Source organism: Conger conger, chromosome 18 (genome assembly GCF_963514075.1).
Source record: "Conger conger chromosome 18, fConCon1.1, whole genome shotgun sequence".
NCBI classification, from domain to species: Eukaryota; Metazoa; Chordata; class Actinopteri; order Anguilliformes; family Congridae; genus Conger; species Conger conger.
Genome location: NC_083777.1, coordinates 11,940,824 through 11,964,615, shown reverse-complemented (window position 1 = coordinate 11,964,615; position 23,792 = coordinate 11,940,824). Strand labels below are relative to the sequence as shown.

The 23,792-nt window shown below is 42.8% G+C and overlaps 1 long non-coding RNA gene across 1 annotated transcript; it reads left to right on the top strand.

The window, feature by feature from the left end:
• Window positions 1-16,265: 16,265 nt before the first annotated feature.
• Window positions 16,266-18,905, top strand: LOC133118315 (uncharacterized). The gene is made up of 3 exons (XR_009706383.1): window positions 16,266-16,549; window positions 18,428-18,537; window positions 18,804-18,905. It is a non-coding gene; the product is annotated as an uncharacterized LOC133118315 (long non-coding RNA).
• Window positions 18,906-23,792: the final 4,887 nt, after the last annotated feature.

The window sequence follows — 23,792 nt, the reverse complement described above, 5'->3', positions numbered from 1 at the left end:
ATATTTAAATGTAAATGTTGAAAAAGAGAGGGTAAATCTGATGTAAAATGTGCTCATAAAGGCTCTGAGGTAGAGAAAGTGGAGCTAATTGGAATAGCATATGTCTCAGAGCATATGTAGCACTTCCACCAGCGGAGAAAGGCCATGGTCTCTGCTCACCGTCTGTCCGTCAGGAGCTGCCCGGCATGATGCAAACGTGTGCAACTAATGTACAGTATGGGCCTGCAGGGAGTTCATGAGAAATCTTCAAAATATGCACAAGTAAAAATATCATGTAACTAATGTATTAAAATGCATGAATGTTTGCACCACAACAGTCCTCCCCAGGCCAATCTCATTTAATTTAGCATGATGTTACAGCTCCAATACCCCGCCCGCCCAACACACACACACACACACACACACACACACACACACATCCATGTGCACGCACACTCATATTTACATGCATGAACACACAGACGCACATGAACATCTGCAAGAGAGCGAAGAGGGAGAAGAGAGGTTTGAAGAGACGGACAGAGAGCTAAAAGTGAGGGAGTGAGAGAGAGGGAGTGTCAGGGCGAGAGAGCGGGAACGAGAGACAGAGAGGGGGAGTGAGTGAGCAGGAGAGGGAGGGAGTGAGAGGGAGTGAGTGAGAGAGGGAGTGAGTGAGTGAGAGGGGGAGTGAGTGAGTGAGTGAGTGAGCGAGAGAGTGAGTGAGCGAGAGAGTGAGAGAGAGATAAAAATGAGTGAGGGAGTGAGACATGCAACAAAGTGAAAAAGCAGAGAGGGCACAGGTCTAGCTGGAATTGTGAGGAAAGGGAGAGTTGAAAGGAGAAGGAGAGCGTGTTGAGAGCTGTTGTGTTTATGTAGTCCCCTTCAAAGAGCCGCTTAATTATTTTTCCATACCCTGTGAAGCAGCATGGACTGCAGGTTTATAGTGCTGTCCTGCCATTCTGTCCACTTAACCCCCTGCAATCCCCACCTTATAGCCGGAGACTTTCAATGTGTTCATTTGAAAATGTTCATCGTAGGTCATCTGCTTATTCCGAGGTCTCTCCTGCCCACAGTGACTCCTCAGTATCATTACATATAAAGTTCACGGTGGAACAGAATGAATCACATCCCGAGGAATCCTTATTTAACAGAAAAACAACAGTAAAGGAATGCAGTCGTAAAACAGGAGGGGGAGGACTGAAAAGGGGCTACAGGGGAGCTTCTCAGGGACTTTAAACAGACACAAATGTCCCAGTTATGAATATTCTTCAAATTAATTTTCTGATTTATTTACCACACCTTTTCGAAACAGTTACTTAAAAATGAAGGTTGATATGCCGGCTAGTAAATACGGTGACAGTAACGCTGTGCGATGCAATGCATGCTGGGGGCTGGCCACATGTGGCTAAAGGTGAGCCAGCCAGGATGAACTGTGGCATGAAGAGGTGAAATGAAGGCCTGGCATTTCAACAATTTGAAGTACAAAGTAGACTGCACTCCCCTTAAGATCAAGAACTGGCATTCCACCAGCAAGCCATGAATCGACGCAGCTATTAAACTGAATCTGCAAATCATCCTGGGAGTCTTTAAATAGAGAACATATAAAATGATACTGGAATTAATGATTCGAATATGCAATGTTTGCAGTAGGGAACTGATGAAAATCTTTGAAAAAGTAACTGTGATGGCTATCTTTACAGTCTGAATGCTGATGGCATATTCAATCTGAATATCTGCGCTAAAATACGCTCAGACACATAAATGAATATGTATATAACCCCTGTGCCAAAGGTCACATGCTGTAAAATGTTCAGTGTTAAATCAACTCTAACAGGCTGTTTGATCCTTACACTGTCAGGAATAAGGGTACAAAAAGTGCCTAAAAGGGTACAAATGCTTGTCACTGGGGCAGTACCTTATTCAGGTCGGTGCATAAAATTGTACCCCTAGCCAGCAATATATAATTAATTTGCTTGGAAAACATGCTCATTTGTGCCCAAAAAGAAAATAATATCAAGGAAATGAGATTCTTGAAGAACAAAACTGTATCTATTTCTGAGCGTGTGTTGGATTCATATGAACTCCATTCGAGTTGAACTAACACCGAATACCTTACTGTTCTACAAAGACAACATACCCGCCATCTTGTCCCCCTGATATCTGAATACAGAGTCACAAAGAAAATCACTTACACGATTTTCAACGGCCGTCAAAGCGTCGCGGCCGACCACAGCTTTGTTTGCAATCGAGCGGCTGGTGGTCTGTGTCTCGGTGTGACCTGGGACCTGCTCTGACCCCGGCCCGCGTCAGGGCGGCCTGTGTCTCGGTGTGACCTGCGTCTCGGTGTGACCTGGGACCTGCGCTGACCCCGGCCCGCGTCAGGGCGGCCTGCGTCTCGGTGTGGCCTGGGACCTGTGCTGACCCCGGCCCGCGTCAGCCTCGGCCCGGCCGTAAAAAAACGCAGCGTAGCATCACGGAAACAAGATGTGCCCGCCGTCCGCGCAAGCTGGGGAACCAATTAAAAAAGACGAGGCGAGCCGGGGCAGTCTGGCGTAGCCGGGCTTAACCTCCGATGAGGGAAGTGACCTTGCGGAAGCACGCTCCGTGCCTGGGGGGGTGGCCCGGGCGGACCGGGGACCTGACACCCCCGGCACTGATAGGCGAGCTGCCTTCTTTAGCATGCGAATGTGCTTACGGCCTTCTCCTTCCAGAGATAAGAGGGCCTGAATAGTTAGTATATTCAGATCGGGGCCCTTATCTCAACACCGCCACTGTGTTCAATTAAGTGGGAAATGAGGCTCTTTCTATTAAGAATGATAAAGAGCTCTGAGCACAGTGTGACGGCAGCTGAACCCCGTGTGTAGATGGAAATCGCTAGATATACAGTATGTATATTGGCAAATAAAATATAATGTCGAAATATTGCGACACTGCAATATAAACGAAATATAAAAACATTTGCGGATATTGCACTGTCATGCTGCTACATGTATTATGATATATTGCAAATATATTGTATGGAGTTATTCCTTATTTTCCATTTTGGTAAGGGCCTTTGTGGGTTCAGTGTATGCTTGTCTACCAGATGGAATATTAATGGAAACTGGGTTTGGTTGATGAATATAGTTTTTTGCAGAAGATGCAATCCCCAGCCCTTTTCTCTTAATCATTCTGAGAAGATGTATGTCTGACCGTCAGGGACTTTTGCAGCAATGTCTATTTCTCATGGTTTAAGTACCAGCATTGTTTTGTCTTTCATGCATAATAAATAGTTTGCCACGACCCTGTCTGAATTTGAGCCCCGGTTTGAGTTAAAATCAGATCTGTTTCTGTCAAATAAATAGCGCATCCAGTTTGACCCAAGGCCCAACGCCAAGTAGCCAAGAAAAGAAATCAATCAATGTGAGTTTCATGCTGTTTGTGTAACAAACCAACCGCTGTGTCTTGAATTACAGGAAACCACCCAGTGGATTCTTTGATTCACGTTACTGAATTTGACCACGTTGATGAGATTTCTTTGACCGTTATTCCTAATTTGGTAAACGAGGTTGCGTTCGGGACTGGCCGGAGCTCCGGGAATGCTTTTAGGAATGCCGGGCTGGACGAGGGAATGCGAGACAGGGATACCGGCGCATTCCTCCGCCGTTTTCCTCACCCTTCAGACGTCAATCACACCGCTATCTCCCCTCTCTCACCCCGCCCTCTCCCGGCCTTCCCGCTCGTAGCCGCCAGCGCGCTAATCACCCCTCACCGCTGACAGAGGGGCAGAGATATTTTTATCTCCTGATAACCTCTCTGCCCGGCCACCGCTGTTCAGCTTACCTTTCTCCACTTCCACTGTGTTTTAAACGCCCCCGCTCCCCCCCGTGTCAAAACTGTACACCCCTCCTTTATCAAGCCCACCCCCAAAATAGCCACGCCGTCCAATGAGGACCAGAGGAACCGCCGTCTGTTTTTCAATACAAACGCGAGTGATGTGTGTGCTTTTTTCTGTGCGTTATTCACTATATTTGCCAGCCGGTTTGGTGTGTGATAACAAACCTTGTGAACATGTATACATTTATTTCACAGTCACATGTGGCTGTTCTTAAACAAAAATTACATCTATATTTCTGTATGACAAAAAAACATTCTGGGGAAAAATTACAACAATGTGTCGATTATAAGGGAGATCAAATCAAAAGCATGACATCATTTTCACAAGTACATTTTAAGTCATTCATAAAAAGGTACCTGTTACAGTATATTCATGCAAATATTTATTAATTATCACATTCTCTGTATTAAATGACAACTTAATTTAATAGAACAATAAACTATCGTAATGTCCTGTGGCGTAGTTATGAAAGGAATGTGAACAGTGTGTGGAACAGCTGAAGAAAACAGAGGGTGTGCGTGTTTGTTTGTTTGTGGATGTGTTTTCTTTTTTGTTTGAGTGTGTGCGTGTGTGAGCGTGCATGTGTGTGTGTGTGTATGTGTGTAGCGTGCCTCCACACTGCTCGGATATGAGCTCAGTCATAGTTCCGTTTGACAGTTGGCTGAAATGGCGACTCCTTTGGGGACCAGTTGATACATTTCATACATGACCTCCGGGATGCTCGACAAGAGCTGTCAGTGGAATAGCAGGAGATGCTTATCAATCACACAGCCCCTATCAGCCCAGCTGTCTGTCAGAGTCCGGGGAAGAGCTGTTTGGATTGCGACAGCCCTGAAGTGTGTGAAAGCAGAGAGTACAGTATCTCTGCTGGCCGCTGGGCCTGGTGGCCATGCACACACACACACACACACACACACACACACATCACACCGCCCCCCTCCCCAATGCCAGGGTTGTTATTACATGTCACTCTGATGTCACGTCACTGTTTTTTAACGCCGACAGTGAGGAGAGAGAGCTCACAGTGTTTGTTGCTGTTGCGTTGGAAAGCATACCATTGGGGGATTAAAGTTCTCCTTCCTGCCTCCCGAATCCAAGGGGTTGTCCCCCCCCCGCCTCTGTCAGTATCTGGAGTGGCCATCTCAGACAGCGCTTGGATCGAGCTAAAAGTGAAGTGACTTGTAAGCGAGCAGTTTTGGTTCAGGATGCTTTCACCCGGTTAGAGAGCCAGTGAGAACTGAAGCGACTGGTCCAAAGTGTCACTGGAGTGTGTGTGTGTGTGCATGCGTATGAGTGTGTTTGTGTGTGCGTGCATGAGAATGTGTGCGTGTGCGTGTGTGTGTGCGTATGTGTGTGCATGCATGCGTATGTGTGTGTGTGCATGAGAATGTATGCATGTGTGTGTGCATATGTGTGTGTGTGTGTGTGTGTGAGAATGTGTGCGTGTGCATGTGTATGTGTATGCATGTGCATGTGAATGGGATGACTGAACCATACTGAGGGAGGGAGAGAGAAAGAGAGGGACAGAGAGGGAAAAAGAAAGAGAAAGAGAGGGACAGAGAGAGCGAGATGGATGAGAAACATGCTGAAGGAGAAAAGGTATCCCAAGTGGCCTTGCACAGGAGGAAGCGCAGAGAACTTATCTGGCTCGGCTCGAAGTGTGAATCTCAAATCCAGGCCAAGTCGCAGGCACGGAAAGCAAACTACTTCCTCTTAACCTTGTGCAGTACGCTGGGATGAGCGATGAGCCTCACTGTTTTCATATCAAGGCGCCTTAACCCCTGTGGCACATTTCATCAGCCAGCTTCTCATAAGCCATTCATGAAGGCGGCCATTTTGAAGTCGGCCTCTCCCAACCTCTCAGGGAGTAAAAGCGACTTTACAGTTTCAGTGCTCACTCTGTGTGGTAGGTGGTTGGTGGCTCACAGAGGGCAACCAGCGGGCAGTAGTTTAGCAGTGGAAGAATGAATATGTAAAGTGAATCTACCTCATAAATACCACATGAAAGGACTCCCGGAGAGAGTAAAGCAATGTTATTAGCCTCAGTTTAAGGAAAAAGTGATGAGAGGGAATTACAATGTGACTGTGTACTTACAGAGGAAGAGGCAGCTTTCAAGGGACACAAAAGAGAGCTCTAATCAAGAAGGGAAATGAGAGTCTCCATCAACAAATTGAGCAATGGATCAAAACTGTAAACATTTGTTTTCAAATTTAACTGAAAGTACTGTATATGAAATGCTCTATCAAACGGTCTATGGGTCAAAATGTCAACTGTCACATTTTTAAATAAAACGCTGCTTTTCTTTGGAAGCACGTGTATGAGTTTTCATGCTGAGTTGTTGGATGAGATATTTTCTCTCTGGGCCTGATGACGGGGCCAGGGTGGGTTTGTGGATTCTCTAGCTATGAAACAGTCAACCTTCCCGTGTTGAGATCTGTGCGTCCTCTTCTCCCCAGTGAAAGGAGGAGAGGTGTGATTTGCATTCCAATTGTGACCCAGCTTGCTCAGAGTTTGTGTTTTTGCAAAAGTTACTGGTGTGTCATGGAGAAAAAGGAATGATAGTTATTCAAGGATAGGGGAGATGGGGAACCAGCCATTTTGGGATCGTGTTTTTCACAGTTTTCGACAGTAGTTATTACACTGCTTCTTTTGTCAGCAAAGTTTGATCCTTTCAAAGTTATGGATTTGTTACGGACAAATCTTTCTAAGACCACTAACCGAGTGGGGAAAAGTCTGTGTTTATCAAATTTATCAAATAATAACATCTCTAATCATTATTGTGCTTTTTAGAGCAGCTACTCCAGGTTACTCCTCGTGGGGGTTTGGTTGAAGAAACAAAAAGCTTTTGCCTGGAGTTTCTATTGATTTTTTTAATGTCAGTTGACATATTTAGTCTTCTTCATGAGTTGTAAAACGCTCAGTAAATGTGTAGAATGTGCATAAAGAAGATGTGGAGTGGTGCAGAGGGAGTGTGTGGTGAGCTGATTCATCACAGGTGTGCAGCGTTAGCTGGCCCCCCACCTGGAAGGTGATTAGCACCTGCCAGCGAGAGAGGGATGAAAGAACGGGCGTGCGGGGGAAAGAGAGGGAGAGATGGAGAGAAGGAGAGAGAGGCAGAGAGAGGGTGAAGGAGTAAGGGAGAGAGGGAGAGAGAGAGAAAGCGAGTATTGCACTGTAGATAGGTTTGATTAATGTTTTAAGCTGTTTATCTGAAACTTAATACATTTTCACATTTAATATAATATCAGCGGGACACAAATGGCACCCCAATTGTGGAATCACTCATAAGTACAGTTGACCTGGTATTCTTTTTATATACGCACACACACACACACACAGAGGGAGGGAGGGAAAGAGAAAAAAAGAGAGTAAAGTGGAAATGAGATGAGGGGGGCTTCTCCTTCAGACCACATGGCCTGGCGTGGTTGTGTGCATCCAGGGCTGCGGGTGTCTTTCAGTCCTGGTCCAGACACACGTGTAGCCGTGGGGCTGATGTGTTCTCCACCCCACCTTCCTCCTGCTGCCCCTGCCGCAGCGAGAGCAGACGTGGGCCGGGTGAGCGAAAGCAGACGTCGCAGAACCAAGCCGCTACGCCCCCCAGACATCTGGAGAACCGCCGTCGGCAACAGGCGACATCCTGGGATCCAGAAATCAGCTACAGCCTTTCTAGGCGGGAAATTCTCCAACTTTGAACGAAAATGCTCACGCAACTGTTCCCCTAAAGAATGGTAGAAAATGTTTGTCTCAATATTCAAAATGGTAAAAGATTTATAAAACATTTCAAACAACTTGTACTCATGCTGGCGACCCAAAATACTAAAAATAAAAAAATAAAAAACTAGCCGATACCCTGCAACACTCTTAATAAATTCTACATATTGATGCAAGGGCTTTGTTTTCACTTTAAAGAGTTGTAAACTGCCACTCAGAGAGTCAAAGAAATTCATTGGCTGAGAAATAAAGAAGAAAGACCGGTCACACTCGCTGGCTATAGACCACAATGCAAACTGGGAAACAGCGTTTATTGTCATTCAAAGAGGGCAGACATTCAATTCTTTTCACCGGGCGGACTCCCGGATTACAGGTAGTTGTGAACTGTCACCATTTGTTGAAATTTAGGCCCAGTACACAAAAAGAATGGAGTAACAATGACTTCAAATAAGCCTTTTAGGTAAACTCCCTTCAGACCCCAATAAAAGAAAAGACGAGATACAGACGCAGGTATCTTGTGTATTCTTGCTGTGTATTGGCTTTTTTGTTGTTGTCTTTTTTCTTTTTCCACCCAAATTTAACAAACTGAAACGTCTCCCGGAAATTTAAATGAACGTGTCCTAATACATCTGTGTTCTTTAGACGGCCTTCAATGATTTCGCCTGTGCATTTTGCATTTTGAAACAAGTTAATGAGCTACTGCACTGTTTGAGACAAGCACTCCAAATAAACACACTCCTTAATCCTGATTCACAGAAGCAACTAACTGCTAAGACATATCAAGGTGAATGACAACTGAAAAAGATAGCCCTGTTTTAGAATGATTGTGTATAGTGTGACCACTAATGCCACTGTTCCTCTGAGATAACTAGAGCTGACACTTCTGTTTAGATTACTGTTGAGTACTGCATTCTGTGTCACTGCAAAACGATTTCTACATTGTGGCATGACACCGTAGGCTTGAAAGCTTCTATTAGTGTCCAGTTGTATCGATTTAATTCCAAATGGATTGCGCTTATTTACAAATATGTATTATTTTATATTGTTATTATATTTTACATGCATAGTCTCAATGCTTGTATGGACATATACATGCTTCTATTGGATTCAGATGAGACTGACTGTTGTGACCATTTCTCCTGGTTTAATGGGAAATAGCATACTAACTTCTCTTGGCTGGATTGGATTTACAAATAATTACTTTTTAAATTATGACTTAACAAGAGATTCTGATTTGTTCACAAAATGATCAATTCACTGAAAAATGAATCAGTCAACATACCTAAATGTTTAATAATTGCTTTCCTATGGATGGAATGAGATAAAACAATAAGTGCAGCAATTCAACCTTGGCTGATGAGAATAGAAGAAAACCAACAATTACACGAGCAAAAAGGAACACGACTGAAACAGAGGTTTATTAAAGATATCTAAATAGAGTTAGGGATTTATAGTTTTACTTTTCGTCGGTCAATATTCTTCCAGAAATTGTATAATGGATCATCGTTGGTGATAAAATGATAATTAATGGATCTAAAGCTATGACATGATACAAAAATATAATAAAACCTATGCTAAATGTGATGTCTTGGCCTATTATAAAAAAGCAAATCCACAGCATCACATCATAGATATTTTCAGATACAAAATAAAATATTTGCACATATCAGACCATTAAAAATGTGACTATGTATAAAATACATACCTGTACAAATAATGTATATGTAGAAACTTAAAGTACTGAAGTGAACTAGAATCACAATCAAAATTTTTTATTAAATAATATTTAATTATGAGTATCTGAATGCCTAAACAACCATCTCTAATCTTAATGAAGTGTTGAAAATCAGAACTTGGTACGGGAAATATTTTCTGACTGTTGTCCTGTGTGTAGGCCTTGGGCGCCCTCTAGTGCCGTGATGGAGGACTTGTGAGACAGAAGTAGACAAGGCTTTGTAGGGTGTATACTGCACTGTCTCTCCACTTCTTTTTTCATTAAAATTGAATGAGACAGAGGAGTGTGACACCAGCTTGCAGCCGTGGTGTGACTAAATCTATTTTGCCATGGCTTTTATGCTACTACTATTACTGCTGCTAATACTACTTGAACTAATTAAACTACTACTATTACTACATACTACTACTACTGCTTCTACTACCAGTAATACTACTAGTATTAATTAAACTACTTTTACTACTGCTGCTACTACTACTATTGCTGTTACTACTATTCTTACTACTAGTACTAATTTAACTAATACTACTACTACAACTACCAGCACCAATAGCAAGACTAACATTAGTAAATTTGAATGCCAAAATATTAACCTTTCCATAGAATTTTTTTTTAAAAAGAAACCGGGAGGTTTCACGTCATGGGAGAAGCTGGCTTGCTATGCTGGTTTAAACCATGCCCTGTCTCTGAACTGGAGGAGCAATCAGACACAGATGCATATTGAGGAAAAAAGGAATGTTGTCAGCGTCACATCGTATCAAACAGGAGCGCATCAAAGAACAAGAATAGCCGCATTATACCGAGAAGGCCCATGACAAAGAACATTCCTGGTTACTGTACCTACTCCCCCACCACCCACCCCAATTGCCCCACCCCGTCTCTCTGTCTGCCCCCAAACTGTCCCGGCCAGAGGACAGGGAGCAAGACCTGTCACAAACCAAAGTAACGAAGAAGTGCAACATTCGACAGATACTTGCTGCCATGTTTACAAATAGGAGCGACATTGCGACGGTGGCAGTTGAGAGAACAGAGAGATGAAGTGCGGGCGTTGCAGGTTCCAGGTCAGGCACGCCGTTTCATTCGTATTCCATTGTGCTGGTTCCAGTTCCCATGCTCACAGATGCACCCAGCTGAGCAACCTTTTCAAACCAAGCTCTCTTGGGGGGCTATTTACTCTTTGCGAGGTTCGGTTGACAGAACCAATGAAAGCCTCATTATAAATGGGATTGACGGTGTTTTGGGCGGAGGAGGTAAGGGCCTGGAGAATTCAGCTGTGGGGTAACGAGTAATTGCGAAGACGGTGTGTGCCTGACGGTTGGTGTGAAGGAGGCCAGGTGATGACCAGGCTGATGACCAGGTGGGGAGAGAAGCAGGGAAGGTGTTGGTGGGTCAGTCAGGGGTGAGGATGGCGACGCTGCCTTCTTATCAGTATCTGGAAATAGCACTGCGTTCTTCCAGGGGAGACACATTACATTACAATTATTTAGCCGACGCTTTTATCCCAAGCGATTTACAGTTCATTAGACTTAGCAGGGGACAGTCCTCCCTGGTGCAATGTGGAGTTAAGGGCCTTGCTCAAGGGCCCAACGGCTGCACTGGTCTTATTGTGACTTCACCGGCCTTCCACCAGCCTTCCACCACCAGGTCCATTAGTCTACAGGCTGCCCAGGGGAGCTACCCGTCTGCAAAACTAACTCTCTAACGTCATTTCTGGGACTGCTCCAAAATGTTCTCAGAACAGAAGTGCGCAGACACATGCAATAAAGTAACAGGATGAATAAAAAATGGATTGGCTAGGCCTGACATTTGCCATTCTGCTACTCTGTAAAGCGTCTTTGTGACAGTTTTTGGTAAAAAGCACTATACAAATAAAATGTAATTGATTGAATATAATATTCTCTATGGATGTTCCCATTCAATTGACAATAATGATGCCCCATGAGGAGGGGAACTTCCCCCTCTTGAGGGACTCACGCCATTCACACCTGTATGATACACAGTGTCACTTAATCACATGATGCCAATAAGTATGTACAAATAAACAGACGTGTGTCAGTCCCAGCTTGATATCCCTGAAGACTGATATGGTCATGATGATGCCTTGCTGGTGTTTCTTCAGTAAGTACTCTCCTATTATGTTTGGGGTCAATTTGGTGGTATTAAAAGGTAAACATCCAATAAACATACTGCTACCAATTTTGCATACAAATGTGTGGGGTTCTTTTGATCCTCTGTAACTGTATAAAATGTAAGAGTTTTTTTTTATCTCAGATTCTTTTGGTGGCACTTTCTCATTCAGGTGCCAAACATTCACTTGCTGTACCACAGATTTTACATATTTATGGATAAAAGGCTAGTCATTATGGAAACAATAAGAAGATGACAACAAAAGTGTCAAAATATTCCCCCCCAAACATAAAAGCGGTCATAGAATCTCAGGACTGAAATATCCATCCATCCATCCATCCATCCATTATCTTAACCCGCTTATCCTGAACAGGGTCGCAGGGGGGCTGGAGCCTATCCCAGCATACATTGGGCAAAAGGCAGGAATACCCCCTGGACAGGTCGCCAGTCCATCGCAGGGCACACACACCATTCACTAACACACTCATTCCTACAGACAATTTAGACTCTCCAATCAGCCTAACATGCATGTCTTTGGACTGTGGGAGGAAACCGGAGTACCCGGAGGAAACCCAAGCGAACACGGGGAGAACATGCAAACTCCGCACAGAGAGGCCCCGGCCGACGGGGATTTGAACCCAGGACCTCTTTGCTGTGAGGCGGCAGTGCTACCCACTGCACCATCCGTGCCGCTAGGACTGAAATATGATTGGCAAAATATGATAGCATCTCCCCTCTCTCCACTGATGCATCTTTGGACTAGCATGGACTGAAGTTGTCGTCAAACACTGAAAAGGAATGAATGCATGAACACGCAACACGTATATCTGGACCTCTGTGTCTATAACACAGTCTCACTGTTGGAGGAGTTAATGAGTGACTTCACTTCATTACTGTACATTGTGCAGTTATACCGCTTTGGATAACACCGCTTTGTTCATCAAATAACTGAATTTGATGAACATTATCATAGGATGTGGAGGGATGAAATGCGTTGTGGGGTTGCCTGTTTTTCAAGAGCAAAAAAGCTGTTGCCAAGGGAAAAGAGAAAGTAACAGGGTAACAATAAAAGTGACTAACTTCCATTTTTGTTCAGATACATACAGATGTATTTACAGGTACACATCTGTAGGTAACAGAACACATTGAATAAGCCATTGAACTGTGAACTGTATATGTTTTTATTAGGCATGTGTAAGACAGGCTTTTGTTTTTGCATGATCACATAACATGGAAAGTCCATATTGTTGTATCTCATTGTCTTTTAAATTACAACTTGCAATCGGTTGTAGGCAAATACACTTAAGTTTTTCTGCATTGCACAACAGACTCTCTCTCTCTCGCTCTCTCTGTCTGTGTGTGTGTGTGTGTGTGTGTGTGTACAGAAAGAAAACCAGGTCAAATGTATTAATGCCTTTTCCCCTATTGAGTAGTACGTGTCACAGTTTTACTTTCAAAATGGTCCATATTCACGTCATTAAAAGCCTTGACGAGACTAACAGACAAGACTGACAGCGCAACAGAGCAACGGTCGTGATTCACGCCCATGCCCATCCACACGCCGTATCTCAGAGTGCTTTATCGTGAAGGAGTTCTCACCTCAGCAACTACAAACATGGCTCCCCCACCTGGGTGATGCACTGCCGGTCTGCAGCAGGGCTCTCTGCAGCAACGGAGAGCCACAGATTTATGTAGCCAATTACACCGGGGGTTGATTAGATGGCCAGGTCGATAGAGCCGCGTGGGGAATTTGCCCAGAGTAGTGGAGTAACACCACAGTGCGATAAGTGCCGTGGGATCTTTAATGACCGCACTGAATCAGGGGCTAGCTTTAGCCACTCGTCTAGAAGACAGGCATAACGCAACCGGTCCAGATGGGATCTCGGTATGGCTGCGTACTGTACATACTCATAGTCTTCAGTTTGAATTCTACATTAAATATTACTATTTCCGTGGCTTTATGACCTGTTTTAAGCTTGTGAGACTAACTGGAACTGGAAACATCCTTATATTCATGATAGGCTACATAACATGACGTTTTGACCTTAGCGTACTGTATATCATTTTCTGTTGTTATTACTATTTAGAATTATTTCTGGAAAATATATCTCTATTGTCTTTTTATTATTATTATTTTTAACTGTTCCAAATTTGACATCAAAGGGAAAGCATGTTAAATGCTATGGTTATACCATTAGATAACACCATTTAACTGAACACAGGAATAACCCGAACCATATTATTCTTCAGCTTTGTTTTGAATGAAAAACAGAAAGCCTTTCTTGAATGCAGAATGTATGCAAATATTATAAAAATTTGTGTGCACTTCACCCGCCCCCAGTGGGTATTACTGCATTTAATCCTGCACACGGCACAAACTGAGCATGGAGGCCCCATAATTCACTATCATAAAAAATCTGAATAAATCTGAAATTTAACAGTTCATATTTCAAGAAATACACACCTTGGCTTTGTGTGAGCTGTTTATTGGTTTATTTATTTATTCACTGTAATGTATGAATACGTGCTCCTCAGTGAAGGCGGTCAGTGGCAGTAACCTTGGCCTCAGCAGTAGTGAGTTGATTTATCGCTGGGCCGGTTTGCTCTCACCTTGCACTTGCTCTCCAGCAGTATAAATAACGGAGGGTCAGCAGCACTGTGGGTAATCTCAGGGAGGGGCAGCTGTTGCATTTTCTGCCTGTGAAGCTGGTGTCACACACACACACACGCCGCACACACACAGGCACGCACACCCACGCATGCCTCACACACACACATTCATCCTGCACACACACATGCATGCCACACACACACACACACACACATGCCGCACACACACAGGCACGCACACACATGCATGCCTCACACACACACACACACATTCATGCTGCACACACACATGCATGCCACACACACACACGTACACACACAGACACACACATATGCACACTGCACACACACAAACACACCAAATGGACATCATTTTGGGTTAAGGCAGAGAACTCTTAAAAGAATAAATACTCTGGGATCAGATGGCGGTCACTGATGCTAGTTTTAATTTCATGCCTAATTTCTCCCTGTGTTCAGAAATTGATCTTCCTCTTCTGCCTCTCTGTCGCTGTCAGGAACATGACCCAGGATCTCCGCATCCATCACACAGCATGCTCTCTCCCTCTGTACTGTGTGTGTGTCTGTGTGTGTGTGTCTGTGTGTGTATGTGCGCGTGTGTGTGTGTGTGTGCGTGTCTGTATCCATATCGTCACAAATGAAGACTGAAAGGAAGCAGTCTGCTAATTTGACCTATGTAAACACATGGAAACATATGTAATGGCTAATAAGCTCATTGTAAAATACGGTACACAGTAAGGGAGCAGGATTTCCCACTGTATTTAAACATCACATCATATTAGGTTTCCTGGCTGGACATTACATGCACAGGACCCTTGGATCACATAAATGATCCGTGTGTGTCCGGTCAGTCCTCCGTGATCTTCCGGCCCATGTTTGCCCGGAGAGAGGGTGGCACTCATATTCAGCTCCAGTGATAATTAAATTGTCCATGAATCGATCCTCGTAGATCCATACGCTGCAATTCCACCATCATTCAAAGTTTTACAAGGAAGTCAGGTCATTCTGGAACCCTCCATCAGATTGACAATTTAATGATGTGGTTTGTGACCTGGAGGTTGTTATAGGCTCAGCACTGTGCAGGCAGCATTTTTTATTTTAAAGCGGTAACCTACTGTTTTTGTTCGAAGTTTGCTGAGACACAATAATAATGGTTCATTCGTTTGTGACCTTTGACCTCTCATTCTTTGGGCAATGCACAGTACTGAGGAAATTCCGTTCGAAAAAAAACATCCCAAGTTCAAAAAGCACGTGTCCAAAAACCACATATGAACATCCAACATGGGACATATTTTTGTGCGATAACGTGATAACTTGACTTAAAGCTGCTTAGCCAACAAATGTGTTCCATACTGTATCAGCAAAATTTACAGCTGAATCTAGTCCCACACCCCAATTCCATTCCAGATCCATTCAAATGTAAAAAGTTTTAGTATCGCTTGTAGCACAACCTCAAAATAAGATATCCACAGATAGCCACAGACATCAGGAAGTCATGGCATGCAAAGGATATGCAACCAAATACTAACAACAAAATGACTTCTGTCATTCTCATAACATTGCTGTGTCCCAAACATTATGGTGCCCTGAAATGGATTAGGTATAAACACTGCTGTCATTTCTATGGTGAAACCAAAATGTATAAAAATACCCTTTATTCAAAACTGACAATGTGCACTTTAACCAAGTGAGATGTTCTTTATTACAAATCTCAAATTGTCGAGTAAAGAGGAAAATAAATAAATGATGGGTCTTTATCCCAAACATTATGGAGGGCATTGTAGCCAATTTATGTTTGAAATAACATTTCAGGTTTGCTTGAATCTTTTGGTTTTTATTCATATTTTATATGAATAAAAATATAACTCCTACAGTAACGAGCGGTGGCATTCTGGCCCAGTTCTATACTGTACAAGATTGAATTTACTGTCTAATTTACCAGAGCTCATTCTTGTTTCGCACAAACAAAACAAAAGTTTGATTTGATCTCTCGCTCTTTCAGACATATAATGGGCAGAGAATTATGGAGCTGGGTGGTCTCGAGCTCCAGTCTTTATAATGACTGGATTTTAAAGCACTACCCTAGTGACAGAACGTGGCCCCTAGGTTAAATTGCTAAGACAGATACAGCATCCCAGCCACAGAGGAATCTCTCAATATCCTTCAGCCGATCCTCTAAAACACAAAATCACACTCGGGGGCTTGCCTGGCGGGGGCCGGCTGTAAAAAAGCAGGCCCTGTGATCTGGAGGGATCACTACATCATCCGGCAGTCAGCCCTTTCCTCCCAGAGGACCTCGCGGTACGGTGACGCGTGAGAAGCGGATCTGGGAGGAAAATGACAAGTGGGTTTTGGCTCCCGTTTTGATGAAGCAAAATAAGTTAACTTTAATAACAAGGAGGCACGCGTTTGTGTTCCGCGGCTTAGCCGCGTTCCCCAAAAGGACCATCAAAAGCCAGTTCCTTCCACGGGGCGGAACGTCTGCAGCGAGGTAACAGGACAAAATTGCCCGTCCATATATGAGTCAGCATAGCACGAGGTTTTCTGCCAGCTATAGGCGACATGAAAAAAATTCCATGAAAAATTTTGAAAATATTGGGAATAATACTGTTTTAGTTAATAATTCTACACCTTTGAAATTCACATTATTAAACACGACCTAAGACTATATACGTTCTCTGACGAGGGATCGGCCTATGTCATCTGAACCGGAAAGGGGGGAAATGGCAAACGAGGGAGACAAATTCCAAATGAATGCAGCCGATGCCCAGGCTATTTTATGGTGTCATCATTGTCGGTCTCTGCATCTGTCTGTCTATCCGTCAGGGCAGTTCATTGTGCGCGGATTTTTTTTTCTTTCCGTCTGTGAATCTGTTTATTTGTCCCTTGGCGTGAGGGATGAGCGGTGTTCATCAATGTCTACCCTCCATCAATCCTTAAACTGTGTAATAACAACACGTGCATGAAAAAGCCAGGGAATGCCTTTAGCCGACAATTAGTGCAGCCTGCGTGGCTGCTGCCAAGCGCCTTGACTCCCTCTCCCCCTCCCCGCCTTAATTGGGAGCCAGAGAGACCAGTCGAAATCGCATTAACCGAGGTCTGACAGGAAGGGCCATCAATCTTTTTTTATTACAGTGTAATGGGGCTGCATGGGAGCCAAGATTCGATTTGTCACCAGCCTCGTTCGCTGATAACGGGCATTTGTCATCACTTTCCCTCTGTGTTAATGCTATCATCTCGGGCCTGACAGCTGGTTCCATCGAGGGAGTGCCAGCGACAGAGCACATCCGTCAACATAATATTTCCACAGCCAAGGGGACCGCTACAGCAATAAGCGCACATTAAAACACTTATGAGCGGAGAATCTGCTGTCATTAATTAAGATGTTAGCGTGTGCGGCGGGATTGTTTTGTGGCAGATCGCTGTGTTTGTTGGTATGTTTTTGCTCGGTGGGGGTGTAATGTTCTCCGTGTTTCGGGTTTTGAGTCGCAAAAGTTAAGTGCACTCTTGAGCATGTGTACCATATATTGTGCGCCATACATCACCCACGGAAACCCGATTAGCATGAGCAAAATCAAAATGAAAGCTGGTAATTGCATAGAATAAATAATAATAAAATAAATAATGTCCAAATCGATCAACGTCACTACAATGCAGGGGTTTGTAGACTGTGTGCCAGGTGCACCTCGGACCACCAGTCTGAGAGAAAGCACCTGTAAATCTGCATATATACGATAGGCCTATATGGTGTAGTTAATATCCCTCCGCGACTTGAACAGTAAGGCGGCTGATGGAAAAATAAACGTATCTTAAGCTAAAACTTCGGAACAAGCATTTCTCGTAAGGTTGACAATGAGCAACATCAAATATAATCGCGTGTTCAAAAACCACATGTGAAGAACACGCATGTAAACTATGATGAGAGAGGAAGAAGTTTCTGTCAAAACTGTAGCTCACATTTTTAAAAATGTGAAATTAATGACTTGATGTGACTTGTTTTCTTTTCACATATAGACATCATTATGAAGTGAATCATTTTTAGCTACCGTTGCAGCAACTGATAAGGCAGTCATCTCCAACCCTGGTCCTGGAGAGCTACTGGGTCTGCTGGTTTTTGTATTCACCTTAAAATCAGCACCCTGTTGAGAATCAGATAACTAGGTGAGGTCAGTTAACAGTGTAATTAACTGCTATAATTGATTAATTAAGTGCAGAGTAACACTAACAGCGAAAACCAGCAGACCCTGTCGCTTTCCAGGACCAGGGTTGGAGAACACTGCTATAAAGATACTCTTTGGCAGTACTCAAATCTGGATGATCCGGCCCTGGATTTATTTTCTCTTTGACTGTCTCCACACCTGACTCCCAGGTAAAGGGAGGGTGGAAAACCTGCAGTTCTTGGACCTCCAAGACTGATTTGATCAGCCCTGCTATTGGGTTTTTTAAATGGACCCATAGCGCCACCTGCTGTTGTGGAAGGTGAATATGTGTGGAAAAATGTTTTTAACATTTGCGAATCATGTGACTATTGAGACTATTTCACGGTGAAGATTCATGAAAAACGTACTTGTACTTGTAAAACATTTCGCACTTGTAAAACATGTTTTGTATTTTTTGTACTTGCAATACAAGCGTCCTGCATTGGAAAATAGTTCTGTATGTGTTTGAAGGGTATGTTTTGTATTTGTAAAACGTGTCCTGTTGGCTTGCAAGTTTTGCCACTAATTTAACTCCATACTCCACAGAGCAAAGTTAAGATCCACTGGAAATACACAACTATGCCTACGTGGAAGGCCGCATTTGCCTGAAAAATGGTGTTAACAACAGATATTCAAGGTTATAAGGAGATTAAAGAGCACTTTGTGTACATTTTTAAACATGTTTCCTCCCTTTTCTTATTGCTCCAAGGCCTCCTATCAGTTCATGACGACACAGAGGACTGCATGCTCACCTCCAAAACATGAAACATGCTCCTTCTTTTCACACCAAATTTCAGTTGAGCGTCAGAGACATGGGACAGAGGAAGACCTTTCACGCGCAGCTCTGTTAAGCAGACTGCAGTCGCTCGGTTGACCAGCAGGGGTCACTGGAGAGTGTTCGTTTTCCTTGCTTTGGGTGTGGTGTAGATGCTTGAGAACTTGATTGCCTGGTTGCTGATGAGGCGCACCCAGGTCAATAAAAGATTGAGGACTGCAGTACAAGATGGGTTGAGCAATTTGTGTCTCCCTTTGGTAGAATTTGCATACATTGTAGAATGGTCAGCTACTTTTTGCGGAATTCATAAATGATGGGTGTTTGTCACAAACATTATGGAGGGCACTGTATTGTAATGTGTTTGTTTTTTGTCTTGTTTGTAATGTTATCTTTGTTATTGTTTATCGATGTTGACTCCTTTTCTGGCTGGAGGCATTCAGTGTCTTGCTGTCCAGTGTGTTCCCCGTGTTACTGTGACATGTGGACGTAATATGAGCGATAAGACCTGGAACTCCTTCCAATCGCTTATTTTTTAGCTATTTATTCTTCTCCTTGCTCCTGACCTGGAAAATCGACCGGGGTCTACCATCTTTAAGGACATTCCAACCCATTAAATGTTCGTTGTAGGAACTCCCAATCTTTTGGAAACATGAGCGCATCCTTTGCAAAATGTTTTTTTGGGGAAGTATGAATGACCTACTTGTGGATCCACCTCTCGCCATATGCCACACATGTACGTTATATTAATATAACATCACATTAATATAATTTCTATGGTACACAAAGGGAACGTTTTCATTAATGCACCTGACCTACATGAGCCAGTGTAAAATCTGCCTATCACTCCCAAACCAGTCAACACAACATGGAAATCAACTATGGTAACTGAGGAAGAAAATGTATTGTGTATACAGTCAGAATGTATGAAGTTCATTCCATCACTGAGAGAAGCTATTGGATATGTGCCAAGTTATGCATCTTGACAACAATAATGCATGTATCTTTGCCCTCAATAGAGGCTAAAAGCTCCAAGTGTGTAAGAAATACCCAGGCACACAGTATTGGCCAGGAATACACACACAAAAAAGCACAAATTTGTCAAAAAACTCCAATATTAATAAAGCCAAACAAAGATTCAGATCAATGTGCATCAGTTGAACAGAGCTAGTCAGTGTATTTCATTAATTTTGTGATTAAATCTTAATTAAAAATTAAAGCAAGAAAATTGATCTGGCTTGCATGATTGACAGCATTATGATGGAGCTGTCAGACTACCTGACAATCAGAATGAGTTAAATTTCCCACTCAAGCATTTATGAGAAAAAACTAAACACCCAAAATGTAGATTGCCCCAAAGAATAAATCAGTCCATAGGTAATCAATAACATGTTCAGTTTTGTTTGCTTGAATCTTGGACAAGAGACGCCTTATGGGCTATTTTATATAATTGAAAGTAGTGCACACTCAGCAAGAAGAGAGCCTCATTTATTTCTCAGCAAACATCCAGAATATGGCAAGCGAATAGATGCTTCAATTTAAATATCTTTTCATATGAAAAGATACAGTTCATATTAGCTTAGTCACATAGACCATTGTAATGATCATGTATTTGGCCAATATCGTATCCAGTTTTGTCTGACTTGATTGTGGCTCTGTGTCTTTGCATATTGCACTCTGAAATGCTGGACTAAGACATTCGGGGAGACTGATTTATGACTCACATTCATGCAAAGAAATTTGATCTGCGTGTCGACACAGGTTAGACCCAGAGAATATGAACTGAACTGGAATTGAATATTACAAACTCATGTGGCTATCTGACATTTGAAAATGTACATTTTCCAATATCAGTTCTTTTTTGCTGCTTATTTGTTGGGTGAAAAACTAAAATTGGGTACCAAATCAAAACAGAATTTGTCAGATAACCATGAAAGACTAAGATCTGAGATGTTTCTCGCAGAAACATCTTTTCACTTGCCCATGTTTCTCATACTCACTGCTAATTGTCACGTGAACAAATTGTCTTAAAATCTAATTCTCCCTCTAGTGGCAGAATTGAGAAGTGCTTGTCTTGGAAGAAGCAATCACACCTCAAAATTCCTTTATCTTTAGAAGTGTGTAAAACGTGATATTTCGTTCTCCTTCCTTCATTTTCTTTATATTGCATAGGAATGAGGATGAATTCTGTCTAATTACCTTTATAATACCGTTATCAGTCTTACGTGAGAACGCTACTGATACGTTACAGAGACTGATCAGATTAAGGAAATAAGTGGTGAAAAATGAGCGGCAGCATCCTCTGCTGGCTGCGTGCCAAGTCCGTCGACCATCTGAGGCCAAACAAACCCGTGTTTCATACGCTGAGGAGAAAACTTAAGGCAGCGTGTAAAAAGTAGTACACGGTGAAACCAAAGTGTATAAAAAGACCCATAAAAGTGAAGAATGTGCACTATAACCACATGTGAATTGTTTGATTACAAATTTGGAATTGTGGAGTCCAAATCTTAAGGATTATATGAATTTGTCCCAAATATTAAGGAGCTCTATATAATATGTATACATATATTTATCCCAATATTATGTTTAAAAATGCTGTTTTACATTTTCACATTATTATTTGTTGAAGCCAGTAGATGTTGAGTTGTGCATACAATAATATAGTGTGCACACTTAAAAAGTAAAAGTTCAGTTCCTGTCATTATATGACATGAGTTTTATGTCTTGAGAAGACCAGCCAGAACCCATCATTTAATTTTCCCCCACTGTCTGATTTCTTTACAGGACAACAGGAAAATTGAAAAAAAAAAAAAAAAAAGACTGAACCACCCAAAAACCACCAGCAATAAAGACAACTCCCCACTGGGTAGCCTGTAGGTGCATGACTGGAACCCGGAAGGTTGGTGGTTCAAACCCCCGGTGTAGAAACAATAAGATCCATACAGCCTTTGAGCTAGGCCCTTAACCCCACATTGCTCCAGGAGGGATAAAAGCGTCAGTGTTTTTTTGTATAGAGGCGTCTGCTAAATAACAAATGATTAAATTCTAAGAAAACACAAATGGTGACTGGTCAAACAGTGATGAGAAAATAAACCACCCTAGCAAGAACCCAGCTACAGAGGGGAGGCAGAAAAGGGACCCCCCCATTCTAAAGGGCGACACACACTCTAATGAACACCCTCCTCGCTGCAGACTGGAGTATTACTTATTTAAACTGTTAATTGAATTGAAGCGAAGACAAGATGGACGCCGCTGTCAGCCGGTAAGCAGGGGTTCGGCCAGAGCTCGGCCCCGGGCGCCTGCTGATGGGCTAAACGCTCCGAGAGCAAACGTACAATCCAATCTGCATTCCCATTTACAATAAAACAGCCGGACAGTCGGAGCGCCGTGGATGGTGCCCGTCGCGCCCCTGCCCCGCTGGCGGGAAAGGCGCTGGCGGACGGCGGGTTGGGACGGGCGCGCGGCCTCTCACTGAATCTGGCGGGTAATGAGGTTTGATCAGCCATCCAGAGGGAGGACACAGCCCATTTCATTAATTAAGCGCCGAACCTGTCTCTTTTGTGAGTTAATGAGGCCCATCTCTCGTGTGGAAGGGTTTCCCTGGCTCTGGTCTCTCACATCTGTACCCCTCAGCCTGGTCCTGACAGAGGGGTAAACACTGAGGGGGACTCCAGCCTAAACGCTACAGCACTCTGCCCTTAAAGTTCAGTGACGTCTGTGAAGTAGAATTTCAATACTTTGTTAATGCCTTCATGTTCAGTTAATCGCAGTAGAAGTGTGGTTATGTATGGGGAAAATACTACTGAATCTGGCCGTCAACTTTTCTCCCCTGTAGGGGGCATGAGTCTCTGCTCTTATTCTCAAGAACCACACATTCTACTATGCTGGAATCTACACAACAATGGACATTCAACAAATATGGTATTTCTAATAAATATTGCAAATATTTTCACTGTTTTTTTCAGTTTCTCTTGTGATATGTAAGGTGGAAAGCGGGAATGAAAAGCATCAATAAATAACACTACATATGTTTTTATTGCTCATTTACATCAAGTTTTGAATAGCCTCATAATGAAGTATTTTAAAATATACGATCCAGTACAAATGTATATGCATTTGCATATATAGTATAATAAATGCTGCATTTATACATTACTGTGCAGAAGTCTTAGGCACCCTAGACTTTATTACATATCACATTTGAGATTTCCAAATAGCCTTAAGCCAAAAGATTTAATTTTACAGAGACATTTTTGTATTTAATTTTAAGAAGTAACATATTACTGTAAGCAATTGACTACATTTTACATAAAAACTTGATCAAGGCTGTCTGAGATCAGAAGCAAGAAGCCAACCAAAGTCTGCAGAAGAACTGTGGCAAGTTCTCCAACATGCTTGGAACAACCTCCCTGCTGATTGTCTTATAGAACTGCAGGACAGCGTTGGCCATCTAGAAGTGATACCGTTAACGCCGAAGGGTTATCACAAAAAATATTGATTTGATTCAGTTTTTAACTATTCTGCCAAATTACTAAAATGGAATGTAAAATTATCTGTACAGAGTGTTATACAGGTGCCTAAGACTTTTGCACAGTACTGTATATATAGCATTTCTTTTTTTAATGAACATCTTTCAAAACAATATAGAATGCATGAAACACATACTGTGTCCTATTATGTACATGTCTGGCTGGTATCTCCAGTCTCCTGTCATGGCTACAGACTGACATTAGCAGTGTTATCGACTGGCTCAGCCAATCAAA